Consider the following 13,877-nt stretch of genomic DNA (forward strand, 5'->3'; position numbering starts at 1 on the left):
TGTTAACATTGGGTAAAGTTCATAACTTTTAGCCCTCCCTCTGGGAACTTCGGGGGATTAAGTCACCCTAAAAGACATATTTATCATATTTTCGACCATGATGAACAAAATGGCTATTTCAAAATTTTGATCGGGTGACTTTGGGAAAAAATAAGCGTGGGAGGGGGCCTAGTTGCCCTCCATTTTTTTTTGGTCACTTAAAAAGGGAACTAGAAATTTCTATTGTCGTTCCAATGAGCTCTCTCCAGATATTCTAGGACCACTGGGTCTAGACGATCACCCCTGGGAAAAAAAAAAAACAAAAAACAAATAAAAAAGCAACCGTGGTGCTTCTTATGGTAAAAAATTTAAAATTACAGATGTCTGTTCATAGGAGCTTGAAACCTCTACAGTAGGGTTCTATGATACGCTGAATATGATGGTGTGATTTTCATTAAGGTTCTATATTTTTTAGGGGGTCTTTCCCCCTTTTTTTGAAAATCAGCCAAATTTTCTCAGGCGCGTAACTTTTGATGGGTAGCACTAAACTTGATGAAAGTTATATATTTGAGATCAGCATTGAAATCTGATTCTTTTGATATATCTATTGGTATCAAAAACCCGTTTTCTAGAGTTTCGGTTACTATTGAGCCGGGTCGCTCCTTACTTACAGTTCGTTACCACGAACTTTTTGATAAGTTTTAGAAATCGTTTTTTTTTTTTTTTTGGCAATTTAATATAATGTCAATATCTTTGAGTCCTATCATTTTCCTCAAATGTAGCCCCTTTTTGCTGAAGAAGAAAAGATCTGCTTAAAGCGATATGGTATGTTAAAATGATATTACGAACATCAGCGTCGGCTGACCGTCACGAAGACAAAGGGCCCATTAGTAAATTTTCTCAGGGAACTAGCCATCGCTGAGAACTGTCATGAATGTGAGGTTTGACGGCAACATTTAACTGAAAAGCCTCCCTTTTGTCAGAAAGCTTGTCAACCAAAGCGGGAGACACTGCAGGGAACTCACAAAGCGGTGAAATTGCTAAATGATAATTCCTTTTGGCTGATTTTTAACGTTTTCCCAGCAGGTATGGTGGAGCATTTTTAGAGACTGACCATTACTAAACTTTAAAGAAAAAATTCTGTTCCAGTTCCTCGAAAAAACAGAATTTACAATTTTGATGATGTAAGACTGAATTTGATGACTGTTTTGATGATGTAAAACTGAATATCTCTATCTCCGGCATAGAACGCTAGAAATTAAACGTTTTTTTAAGATTTTCGGGAGAGTAGCATTCAGCTCTTAGTTTTCTTTCATTTATTCGGATCGCTTATTCAGGCTCTGCAAGTTATGACAAGATTGTCCGATCAATTCTAAATAGTTTGGCCACAAAATCTAAAGTTTCTAATGAACTGGATAGAGTGATCCTTTAATATATCGTATCACCTTAAAATGTGCGCAAATTCTCAAAAAAAAAATCGAACACGTGCAAACTATCAAAATTTGAATACGACTACCCCTGACTCAGCAGCCCTGCTTGTTATTTTTGGAAAGTGTTATTGACAGTTCATTCTGCAGGAAGTACATTCTTGACTTTCGCCTAGTGAAAGTACAAATACTAACATTTTTTCTTCGAATTTTTAATCGTCTATGACTTTTCTGTGAAGTAATGAAATTGTTTCTGTCACGCCTAAAGATCGTATCTGACAGTTCCAAACTTCTGAGATAATTGCCAAAACCGTTTGCTAAGCAGATCTTAAAGGGGGATTAGCAGGGCAATGTATCTTCGATGATACTTTGATCTTTCTGATCTACATTTTCTGGGTGATCCCTCCTTTGAGAACAGCTTAGCATGCGGTTTTTGGCACTTATTTTGGGGAATTTTGAAATATAAAATACGAGGGCGTATGGAGCCCCCTCCCCCCAAAAAGTAAAATAAAGTGTCTGACTCGTAAAAAAGTAAGAAAAATGCATATAGCCTTAACAGATTTTTGATGCGTTTTGTAATTGTTTTTTGTAGCTTCATAACAGATTAACAAATACCATACAAGGATAGGATAGTCAATAAAGCTCATCTGTCGGCTGAATCGCGTCAAACATCCTCTCTTTTTCCAAAAACTTCCCTTTTCTTCTCTTAAAACTTTAACTATAACATTTCTTAGTCTAATAAAGTGATTTCCTTTTAACCGAGACCAATTAATGCTTCTGTAATTACCACACTCACTCTTATCACAAAAAAGGTTTAATTAAAAAAAAGGTTTAAAAAGCTTTAATTAGGCTTCTTAAAAAAGGTTTAATTAAGCTTTTCCAAAAATCCCAAGGTACTTCCCCCTTTTCAAAAAATTACAATCTTCTGTGTTTCTTATTTTTCAACCACCATATTTCAATACTCATTTACTACACTATCAGGACTTGAGCTCTTATTATTTTTCCATCGTTTAGTACTGTATCTAACTCTCCTTGACAAAATGAATCTTCCCCTCCTTCCAGTTTGTCAAAACAAATTTTATTCTTTTCTCAATCATTTTCAACGACTTTAAAATGGTTTTACATATTCTAGAAAAAAAAACTCTGCCCATCTCTCTTTAATACAGTCCTTATAGGTAAATGAGGCCCCATTCCTATGTTTAATTAAATAAAAGAAATGTTTTTTTTTCACTGAAAGTAAGCAGCAGCATTAAAACTCAAAATGGACAGAAACTATTTCGTATAAGAAGGGTTACCCTTCCTCCTCAATACCTCGCTCTTCACGCTAATTTTTTTTAGTACTTGGCTCATAACCTTCCATAAGACCTTACGTTAACGTACCCGTAAGTCAAAACGCAACGCTAGATCTCTGACGGAAGAAGTTCAAAATATTTCAACTTCTTACTTTTACGTTTGAGCAAAATGGAACTTGGATGAAAAAAATATTTGAGTTTCTAGAAGCTAGAAACTATTATATAGCTCAAAGAACCCTGTTTTCAAGGACAGACAATTTATAACAAATTCTTTGGAAAGTCCGGGCTAAGTTTTTCATCAGCAGCAAAGAATGTAGTAAGTATAGACTGTCTTGATGTGTAGGCCTAGGCTGGGATAGGCTATGCTTTGATAAGTATTACTAATTTTTAAATTCTATTTGGGCCTGAGGTTAAAATAAAACCTGCTGTGGTACAGTTAATCATTTAAAACGATATTTAGCAGATTATTTTTGTAAGTTAACTCAGGATTTAAAATGTTCTTTATGAGGTTGAAAAATGTTCTAAGTGACACTCAACTTTGATAAACAAATGGGAATACAGTACAGTCTCTTGAGTATTTATGCAGTCGAAGTATTGTAGTAGATAAGAAATGATATTAATTCAGTTAGTACCCTATAACAAATGTTTTATAATTGGGTTTAGGCACAGTACTTGTTTCAACTTGTTTCAATAAATTTGATTTAAGGCACAGTAAATTTTACTTCTTTTCTAAGCTATCCTTGACTTCCTATGGTCCAGAAAATTCTTTTTTTGTTCCTCCATAGAATTAATCAGCTATGGAGTTCTTGCTATTGAGGAGAAAAATGAACTAAATTTCCTCAATACTTTCTACGAATCAGCTGCAATAAAAATTGGGCTATAAAATGAGTATGTTTAAAGTTTAAAAATAGAAAAAATTAGTAATAATTGTTGTTTTTTCTAGTTAATGAGCTTATGAAAAGATGGGGGAACTTGCGAGACCGCTATGTCCACCTGAAGAAAAAAGGGAGATCTCCAAGTGGATCTGGTGCTAGTGTAAGCTTAAAGCCAGAAGAACAAAAGCTTGTACAAAGAATGAACTTCCTTTCTGAACATATAATTGCAAAGAACAGTAAGACAACAGGGAACACTGTTCAAGATCAGCATATATCAGGGGAAATTTATTCGGAGTGTGCAGGGGGTGTCTCTAGTCAGAAACCCTTGGACTATACAACATGTATTTTCGCCAAATCTCTGATCAAGATGTTTCACATGCTGCAGGTAGCAGGCAACAATGCAACTATGATGAGGTGAATGATGCTGATTGTATTACCCCTAGTGAAGAAATTATCATCAACAATCAAAGAGATATCCAAAGTTCCCAAGCTTCTAGTAGGCAACAAATATATGCATCAACAAGCCAAAATCAAACTCATAATAGAACAAAGACTGGGTCCAGAGATCAAACAGACCTGAAAGAAGCTCTTGCTGAATATCTTAAACAGCGAGAAATTGAAAAAAAAAATTATATAAACCCAGTGATGACCAGCATGATCCAGAGTGGTACTTTCTACAATCACTGCTACCTCATCTGAATAAAGTACCAGATGACTCAAAGTTACAGTGGCAGATGGGGATCATGAAGGCAATTAAAAAATTAATTTAGTCATTCAGTGTATGTTTAGTTTTATAGACAAAATTAATAAAGCTTTTTCTTTTTTCTTTTTAATGTAATCAATAAATTATATGAAAAAAATGGCTAGTAGGTCTAAAAAAACAAATATTCCAGCAATATAAATCATTAACAATAATATCACTAGTACCAGAGTAAAAACATGATATGAGAAAATAGTTTTGACATTTCTATGGCTTTGTTTTGAAATGTAGTAAATGCTTTCAAATTTTCTTTGGAAAAAATAATCTAATAGCTATAATTAGGTATGTTAATTCTATGGGAGATGGTAAAAAAACAAGGTAAATAGACGTTTTTTAACATAAAGTTATTAAAAATGTGTAAAAAGACATGCCTGCCATGAAACTGTAACTAAAGAGAAAACAGTCAAAAATTTAGAAACTGCTATGCAGTGCCCTTTCCCTTTGCCAGTGTTCACTTCCAGAAGTTTAACGTTGGATTGGGATAACTACAGGGATGACTAAAGAGAGAACTACAGCCCATAGTAACCAAAAGTTTAAAAAACATATTTAGAAAAAAACTACCTAGTGAAAAAAAAAATTCCATCTGACACAGATTCTGGTAACTATTATTTTGGTTCGTCTTAAAAGTAAAAGTTAATTGCGAAAAGAAATCTATGGTGATTTAAAAGAAAAGTCTGAAACCCCTCTAAAATGGCGTCAGATCAAAATGAAAAGTGTACTGTTGGAATCAGTACAGTCGAAAACCTAGAATAAAGAAATTACAGCCCCCCTCCTTGAACAACAAGGAAAACCACGTTTTTACATGGGTAGCACTGAAAATTAACGTTGCAGTGTAAAGGGAAGATTTTTGATGTGAAGGAATATAAACGTAAGACCCGTAACATGAAACGTAACAACCCTAGGACTAAACGTAACGTAAAGTGTTACATTTTCAATGTGAAGGAACCTGTAAGGTGAAATTCGTAAGGTGTCGTAAGGTAAAATTCCATTTTTTTAGAGTTTTGATTACTATTTGCAATGAACACTATAATTTTCTACCACAAACTATTTGGTATGATTCATTCTAAGATTGACGGTCAGGTTGTAGTATTTCCATACTCATAGGCAAATTTGGCACTGTTCTATTAACCGGGCTCTTTTATATAGTTCTAGTTTAGTTAATGCTAATTAAATAAAATAAAATAGGATTAATATATAATAGTTTAGAAAAAAATGTGGGCTATATATTTGCACATTAGGGGGGTGGGGGGCTAAGCATACCATATTTTAAATACGTAACCTAACCTAGGTACCTTCCCCCCTCCCTGAACCCCAAAAAACAACAATTTAAATACAGTTCGTGCTTTTTTTTATATCCCAGAAGGCATTGTAAATCTGTTTTCATCACCCATCTCGATCTATTTCGTGACTGCTATGCATTGCCGTATTCAAAAGAGCCCGGTTAATAGAAAAGCACCGCAAACTTACTATAACAATCTAATTGTTATTGACAATCGTACAACGAGATAAAAAAAAACTACCAAGAATTTAGTTAGAGGATATAAGAGCGGGTCAGGGGAGGAGAAGATCGGGTGTCAAATTCGTCAAAGCAAGCAGTTTCTGTGGCAAAACTCTTTAGAATTAATTGAGAAATCTTGCCATGACTTGCAGAGCGTGGATAGAACATTCGAATGAATGAAAAACATGTAAACGCTGACTACTACTTTCCCGAAAATCTTTGAAAAAAATATTTTATTTCTTGCGTTCTATGCTGCAGATAGAGATATTCAGTTTTAAGGAATCTTGCATCATCAAAAAGAGTGAATTTCGTCTTTTAGATGAAACAGAGCAGAATTTTCTCTTTAAAGTTTAGTAGCCTAATGGTCAGTCTTACTTGCTGGGAAAACGCCAAAAATCAGCTCAAAGGATTTATAATTTAGCAATTTGACCGCTTTTAGAGTTCCATGTAGTGTCTCCCACTCTAGATGACCATCTTATGACAAAAGGGAGGCATTTCAGTCAAATTTCACCGCAAAACCGCACATTCTTGACATTCTGACTTTTAGCCGCATCCAATCATTCGTTTATGCTGTTTTACTTATATAAAGCCGGGGGAGGGGGAATTCGATGTATTGCACTGTCATCGGAAGTGCATATAGTGATACAATTTGAAGTATTGGAAGTGGTCGAAAAATGGGTCACAAATTTAACAAGCTTAAGCGACCAAAAGTCGGTAAGTTGAGGAAAACCATTTAAAAACGAGTTAAATTAAGAAAATGGACATAGATTTTGCAGAGTACGAAAAAAATGGGTACTTGTTAAACATCCCGACCCCACTTAAGAATTTTGATCTGTATGATCTGAGAAAAACCGGTTTGTCTGCCTACAGCAGGTTGTAATTAGAGTAATCCCATTGAGAAAAACCTAAGATGCAGGCATATTTTTTATTAAATATTTAATATATAGAGGTAATTAGGTAAGGTATTAAACATAATGCGTTCTATACGGCCTGCTTTCCATAATTTTCTTCTGTACTTTCCATAATGTTGTTTCTAAAGTATTATATTTTATCATATTTTAGTACATTTCATTAGGACCAATCTAACTTCACTCCTTATGTGGGGTCGGGATATTTAACAAGTACCAAAAATTGTTTTCGTTGGCTAAAAGTAGTTTCTCGAGACAGTAAATGCATTTCTGAGAGTAAGAACACAGAGAAACTAGAAGCTTATTTAAATGATGTAACCCCAAAAAGATTTTTATTCTTTTTACTTAATGAAAATTTTGTGGAAAAAAATCAGGTTTTGGGTAATATACGTTCATCGTGCGAAACAAAGTACTTTGATATAAGGTCACAGCTTAACAAGGTTTAAAACAATCAGTTTTCGAAAGGCAGGAGCTTGCGACGATACGTCACAAAAATAAATCAATGGAAGTTAACGCGACACACTTCTTAAACACGAATCAATGCGTGTTAAGTATATTTAGTATACAAGTATATCCTTAAGTGTCGTTGATGATAATAGGTACTTTGGTATAAGCTGCAACCCACGCGAGAAGTCAAGTTTGGTTAATGCTAATGAAATAAAACAAAATAGGATGAAAATATAATAGTTTAGAAGCAAATTTGGGCTATATATTTGCACATTAGGGGGGGGGGGGAGGGTAAAACATAGTCTATATTAAATACGTAACCTAACCTAGGTACCTTTTCCCCCCTAAACCCCGAAAACAATTGTTTAAATATTGTAAACACAATGACAAACCACGGTTTGCGACCCCTTTCTCTATTGACAGATACCCGTTTGAATAGTTTTCTTTATCATTTCCCCATAGCCTACAGTATACCGTGTGGGTTGTAGCTAATAACAAAGTACCATGAAATATCTCCCTGAAAGATTACGATAGAAATGAAATCTGCTCAACGTCCTATTAGCAGGCTCCCTATTGCGCGGTCATGAGAAGCGTTATGTATGGAATGCTCAGCACTTTGGGCGAATTTCTACGACCATCAAAACTGTTTACGCGGCTTCTCTCACCAGGGATTTTAGAATCCAGGATTTTAGAGGGGCGCAAAATCGGTTGATCTGATAAAAAAAATTTAACGGGGGCGCAAAATAGGTTGATCCGATAAACTTGCGTTAGGAGCAACTTTAATTACGCAAACTTGAGTTAATTAAGTAAATTACACTACTTTAGACTATGCTAGGGGGAGCGCGCGCCCCCCTCGCCCCGTGGATCCGTCACTGTCTCTCACTCTGTACTGGTTTCTTCAATATTAGCATGAGATGAACAGTTTCGTGAAAGTAAAAGTACAATCATGAAAGAAAATGATCATGGCTCGGGTGAATGACCTACATCAAGGAGTGGTATGCAGGTGTCTTCCATTTAAAGAAACTTCTGCAAAATTTTGGACAAATTCCTAAATTTAAATATTCCCAGTACTTGCGGTAATAGAAGCTCAACTTACATCGTCTCAGGCAAGCAGTTTAAACGAGCAGTAAAAAAGCAGTTCAATGATGAAAGTTGCTCCAGGTTCACACAGAAAATTATTCCTCTGATGGGCAATTTTCTTGAACCGTGGTAGTGAGCAATTTTAATTACCCTTATGTTCACATGGGATTGTCTCTTCTGTGACTGTTGCTGTTATTTAGGAGAAATCTAAACAACAATTTACACGGTGATTGTTGTTGCATGCAAAAATATCACAAAAAGCAGCCTTGTTGCACGCTATATTCGTATTTTTTTAACTCAACAGATTGTGGTCAGAGGAACAGCTGAGCTGCAATCTAGTAAAGGGAAACCACAACCCATAGTAACCGAAAGTTTTAAAGCACATTTTGAAAAAAAAAACTTTAAAGAAAAAAAAAAAAAAAAAAAAAAAAATTGAAAAAAAAAACAAAATTCCTCGTTTAAAGGTAACTCAGGAATAATAGCTATTATATAGGTGATCTTAATAGTGAGTCTATTTTCTTTGGAACCACTATGGTCGAAAACACTTAGCTGAAGATTTTGAGTCACTCAACTTGAAAAACAAGGAAAATCGCCTTTTGCATGGCAGCGGCGATGTGTTGCAAATTTTTTTCGCCCGGGGTAGATGGCTACCGCAAGACTGTAGAGATGTTTAATCACTCGTTTCAATTAATTAATTCTTAATCATATCTGTGTTTTTTTTTGCAAATTAGTCTTGATAACGCCATCGACAAATGCCTTATGGCACTAGGAAAGGCAGTTTTTGGTACCATTTTTTTTTTTTTTTAGATGAAAGGCTGGGAAGCACAGCAAGGGTGTGATTATAATCCCCGGTGTCTAAAACCTTGGTAATTGTTAAGAATCCGATAAACACGCGAGAAGTGAAGTTTCGTTAATGCTAATGAAATAAAATAGGATAAAAATATAATAGTTCAGAAACAAATTTGGGCTGTATATTTGAACATTGGGCGGGGGGTAAAGCATAGCATATAATAAATACGTAACCAAACCGAACCAAACTTAGGTACCTTTTATTCCCCCTAAACCCCCAAAAAACTAAAGTTTAAATATACTTACCGGAGTGAGAAAACCTTTGTTTATACAGCGTCTCATATAAGTATCGGGTAATGACTATCTGATTTTCGCAGTACAATTCTCAGTGTTAATCGGATTCTTAACAAGTACCATAACCCTTAACAGAAGGATTATAACCTTCCCCCTCTTTTATATTCTCTCCCCAGGCCCCCCAAAACTAAAAAACGAGCTTTAAAAAACTGCCTCATAAAAAAGTGCTTTTACTCGAATTCAATTTTTTTTTCTCCGGCACTAGCGGGGCACTGGAACATCATATTGGGTCAAAATGGGTAATTAGGCGCAGTGGCGCAAATTCACGGAAGTTAGGGAGAGGGAGAAATTTATTTCTAAAGTTTTGGAGAGGATGTAGTTTTTTCAATGAAAATACCTTAATGAAAATACCATAAAAGGTACTTTACAAAATCTAGGGGAGAATCTTCGGGGGAATTTTCATCGTTTTCCTGATTGTATTATTCAAAGGCTATTACAAAGAGAAAGGAGGAATTACTATTCATTGGCTTATTTTCTGGCACATTTTCGTAAGCCAATTACATTCTTTATTGCTATGTCAAATTTTGAGCGAATAAGGAGAACAGAAAGCCTCATTGGTTCTTTTGTGTGAAATTTTAAGTCAGTAAAACAACGAAAAGTTGTTTAAAACATTTCCTAAACATTTTCTAAAAGTTAACATTCCGAATAGTCACAACATTTCTTAAAAATGAACTCCCTATTTCACTGTAGTTATTAATATTTGAATCTAGTTTTACTCTATCTGTTATAAGATTTGTTGGTTTTGCACTTTTATGTTTGTAGACAGGGAATTTTTTGTTGTTTTATAGTTTTTGAAAGCTGCTTTAGAAATAAAATGTCGCTTCTTACTTTATAAATAATTTTAAATCATTTTTATTATGAAAAATACCTTTTTTATTGAGTAAAAAGTCAATTAAATTCTTGATTATCTGCCTTATTTTCACCACACAACCCTCCAACAACACCACTTCCCACAACTATCACACATCCTCACGTTCAATAGGCTAATGTACTGTAGGTGATTAAAAAAAAAAAAAAAAAAAAAAAAAAAAAAAAAAAAAAAGCGCGTGGCAATTCTGCCCAAGGCTGTCTCAAAATCCAAAAATAACAGGATATTAAAAAAAAACAACAACAGATTGATCACTGGGTTCTCGGCATAAGTATTGAATGAGCTTCGGACTGAACGACACTTACATATTGTAATTTGCTTCACAACACTCGGATTCCAATTTCAACCTTATATTTGTAATTGTCGACTTAGAAAATCATTAAAGCCTTGACTTTTAGAGAAAATAATAACTTTTTATGAAATATATAGGCTACTTATTCGGTTTAACGGCGTTTCTGTTTTCGCAATTAATATCATAATATTTAGTCTCGCTGTCAACAAGCTCACACAATCTTGAACACAAACTGTGTTGAACCTAAGACAGTGTGAAGTGTTGCCCAATCTTTAGACATTTGTGTAGTCTGTCCTTTTTTTAAATTAATTAAAAAAGGCAAACTTTTTCTTACGAAAGTAAACAGCTAAGTTGAAACTAACGACGAACAAAATTGTTGCTTCGCAGATTACGCAAAACGGTACTTGTGCATTATTCGGTACACAGTCGATAATGTGAATCTACAGATAAGACAATAACCAGTTTCTTCGTTAGTTTATTTCAGCTTAGCGTGAGACAAAGACAAGTGACAGAATAGATGGGAAATATATCATTTGGGCTATTTATTTGCACATTAGAGGGATAGGGGTAAAGTATTTGGTCAGTTTGAAGTTAGAAAACAATTCTTACTTCATAGCATGCAGAATAATGCAGACTAATGCTGCAAACCCGCTATACTTCCCCCCCCCCCTTAATGCGCAAATATTTAGACCAAAACAGTTTCTAACGTATTATATTTCCATCATGTTTTGGTATTTTTCATTAGGATTAACCAAACTTCATTTTTGGAATGTGTACCGAATAATGCAGAAGTACCAAATTAAATATATGTTAGGGGGTTTGACCCCCCCCCCCTGAAACGTTTGTCGGACTCCTAAACACGTAACAAAAATGAATATAAATAAATTTGTAATGTCTTTTTTAAAAAAAATTTGTACCCCCCCCCCCGAAAAAATCCTTTTGTACTCCCTCCCCCTGAAGAGATCCTGGATACAGCCCTGGTTAATCATAATGAAATATACCAGAATCTGATGAAAATATAACACTTTAGTAACAAAATCATGGAAACTACCACAGAAAATTATGGAAAGCAGAACGCATAATATTTTAAATACCTAATTATATTAAGTACATAACCTAACCAACTCTATATATTAAATAATTAATTTAAGTGTACCTTTATAGTAGTTTTTTTTTTTTTCACTAAGGCTGAGCTAATTATCTCCGAATGTAGACAGAGAAACCGGTTTTAAACAGATCAAACTTCTTAGTGTAGTCGGGATAACAAGCAAGTACCATATACATATATATTTATATATATATATATATATATATATATATATATATATATATATATATATATATATATATATATATATATATATATATATATATATATATATATATATATATAATAAATATATATATATATATATATATATATATATATATATATATATATATATATATATATATTATATATATATATATATATACATACATGTGTAAGCCCTCCTCCCTTGCGTACGTCCCTGAGGTGGGGGAACACATATTTTATCCAATATACATATTTCCTATTACTCAAACGAACTTCTTTTTTAGCACACGGTTTATATAATTATATATAATTTGGTTTATATATATTAACACGGTTTATATATATAATTATATAATTTGAATTGGTTACAGTCATCAAATTTATTCTGTAGCATTACCACTCTTTTTCCTTCAGTAAAGTATCTACTTGTGAATCAGTGATCCATGGTAGGTTTGTGCATTCCCACGAGACTTTACCAAAATATTTCTTTTTTGTTATTTGACAAAAATTCTCATAGCCTGCAAATTAGTTTCTTAAAATGCAAATAAAATGTCCCACCGCAAAGAGAATAGGTTTGAAACAGGAAATAGACAAAACCAAAAATTGGTAGTGTTTATACCTGACTAATTGATGAATTCAGCTGTCTACACCAACAAGCTTTTATCATGGTGGCAGCAGTAGCTGCAACCTAGTAAGAAGTAAACGGTACTTCTTTAGTATCCAGTAAACACGCGACAAGTGAAGTTTTCTTGATGCTAATGAAATTAAAACAAAATAGGATGAAAATATAATAGTTCAAAAACAAATTTGGGCTATATTATTTAATAATGATTAATAACTTAATAATGGGTAATAATGTTTAATAATCTTTTATGTTTAATAATTTTTCACCCCAAAATGGGGTAAAAATTTTTCAAAATTATCATAAGGGGCAATGAAATATATAAGAAATATATAAGATGAAAGATGCTAAAAAGAGATATAACAGAGAATTTTTGGGGTAATGATTAAAAAAGTTCCCCGACGCTGCTTTAAGTCTACGTGATTGACGAAAGGGGCCATGGTTTAGGCCCTACTGCTTCCTAACTTATATTTTCCCCTATACCCATTTTAAAAACTAGACCTTACAACATTCAGCTTAGAAATAAGTTTTGCCGACATAATTTTATGCAAAAAAATAACTTACCAAGTAGACTGCAAGGGGTCTTTCATGAGTACGTAAGTACCTTTTCTGCAATTCTGTTTGGTTTAAGGCATGTCTGATATGCAAAGCCGAGGCATCAAAAACACCATAGCGATGATCAGAGCTTAGACTATTGCCATTTTCAGATCTTCCAGAAGAGTTTCTAATTCCAAGAGCATCTGCATCAATACTACTCTTGCCTCCAGCACGTATTTGCTCATTCACATAATATGAGCGTGGCACATTTAGTGCCGATCTTATAACAACAGCACTACCATCCAGGTGACCTGGTCCGATTTTCGGCACATGTGATGTACAGTACACTTCCTTGTCATCAATATCATTTTGATTGTTGCAATATGATTTAAGGGTAAGCTTAGATCCACAAAGAGCACACTTGAAACAACCTTGATGAAAGAACGTGCAGTCCTTAAGAGGCCCAATGCGGTCAACCGGATAAACAGTGTTCGCACATCTAAAGCAGTGATTCTCGTAAAAGTTCGACTGCATGTTTGAAACGGCCGGCATCCCTTTGTGTTTGATATCCTTACGACATGTCGGCTTACCTTTTCGTTCCTATAATGATGAATATGTCAGTAAGAACATAGAACGAATAGTTATAGGAACTATCATGATCAAGTAAAAAAGTTTGTCTAGAGTTAGTTTTTAAGTTGAAACCGCCAACTTAAAGTTAAACTTAAATTTGCCCTTAAGTTAATTTTTGGTTAAATTTAAATCAGCCCAATACAGTCAGCCGGATAAAAAGTATTTAGTCATCTAAAACATTAGTTCGTAAAAGTTTGACTATATATCTGAAGCGATCGGCAT

General features: G+C 34.1%; 1 pseudogene; it reads right to left on the reverse strand.

Moving 5' to 3' along the window:
- Positions 1-7,649: 7,649 nt before the first annotated feature.
- The window catches only part of LOC148944056 (hillarin pseudogene), a 38,160-nt pseudogene continuing 31,932 nt past the window's right edge, over positions 7,650-13,877 (reverse strand).

This window comes from Artemia sp. Qi Xiang Cuo, chromosome 14 (assembly GCF_049724085.1).
Source record: "Artemia sp. Qi Xiang Cuo chromosome 14, ASM4972408v1, whole genome shotgun sequence".
Taxonomy (NCBI): Eukaryota; Metazoa; Arthropoda; class Branchiopoda; order Anostraca; family Artemiidae; genus Artemia; species Artemia sp. Qi Xiang Cuo.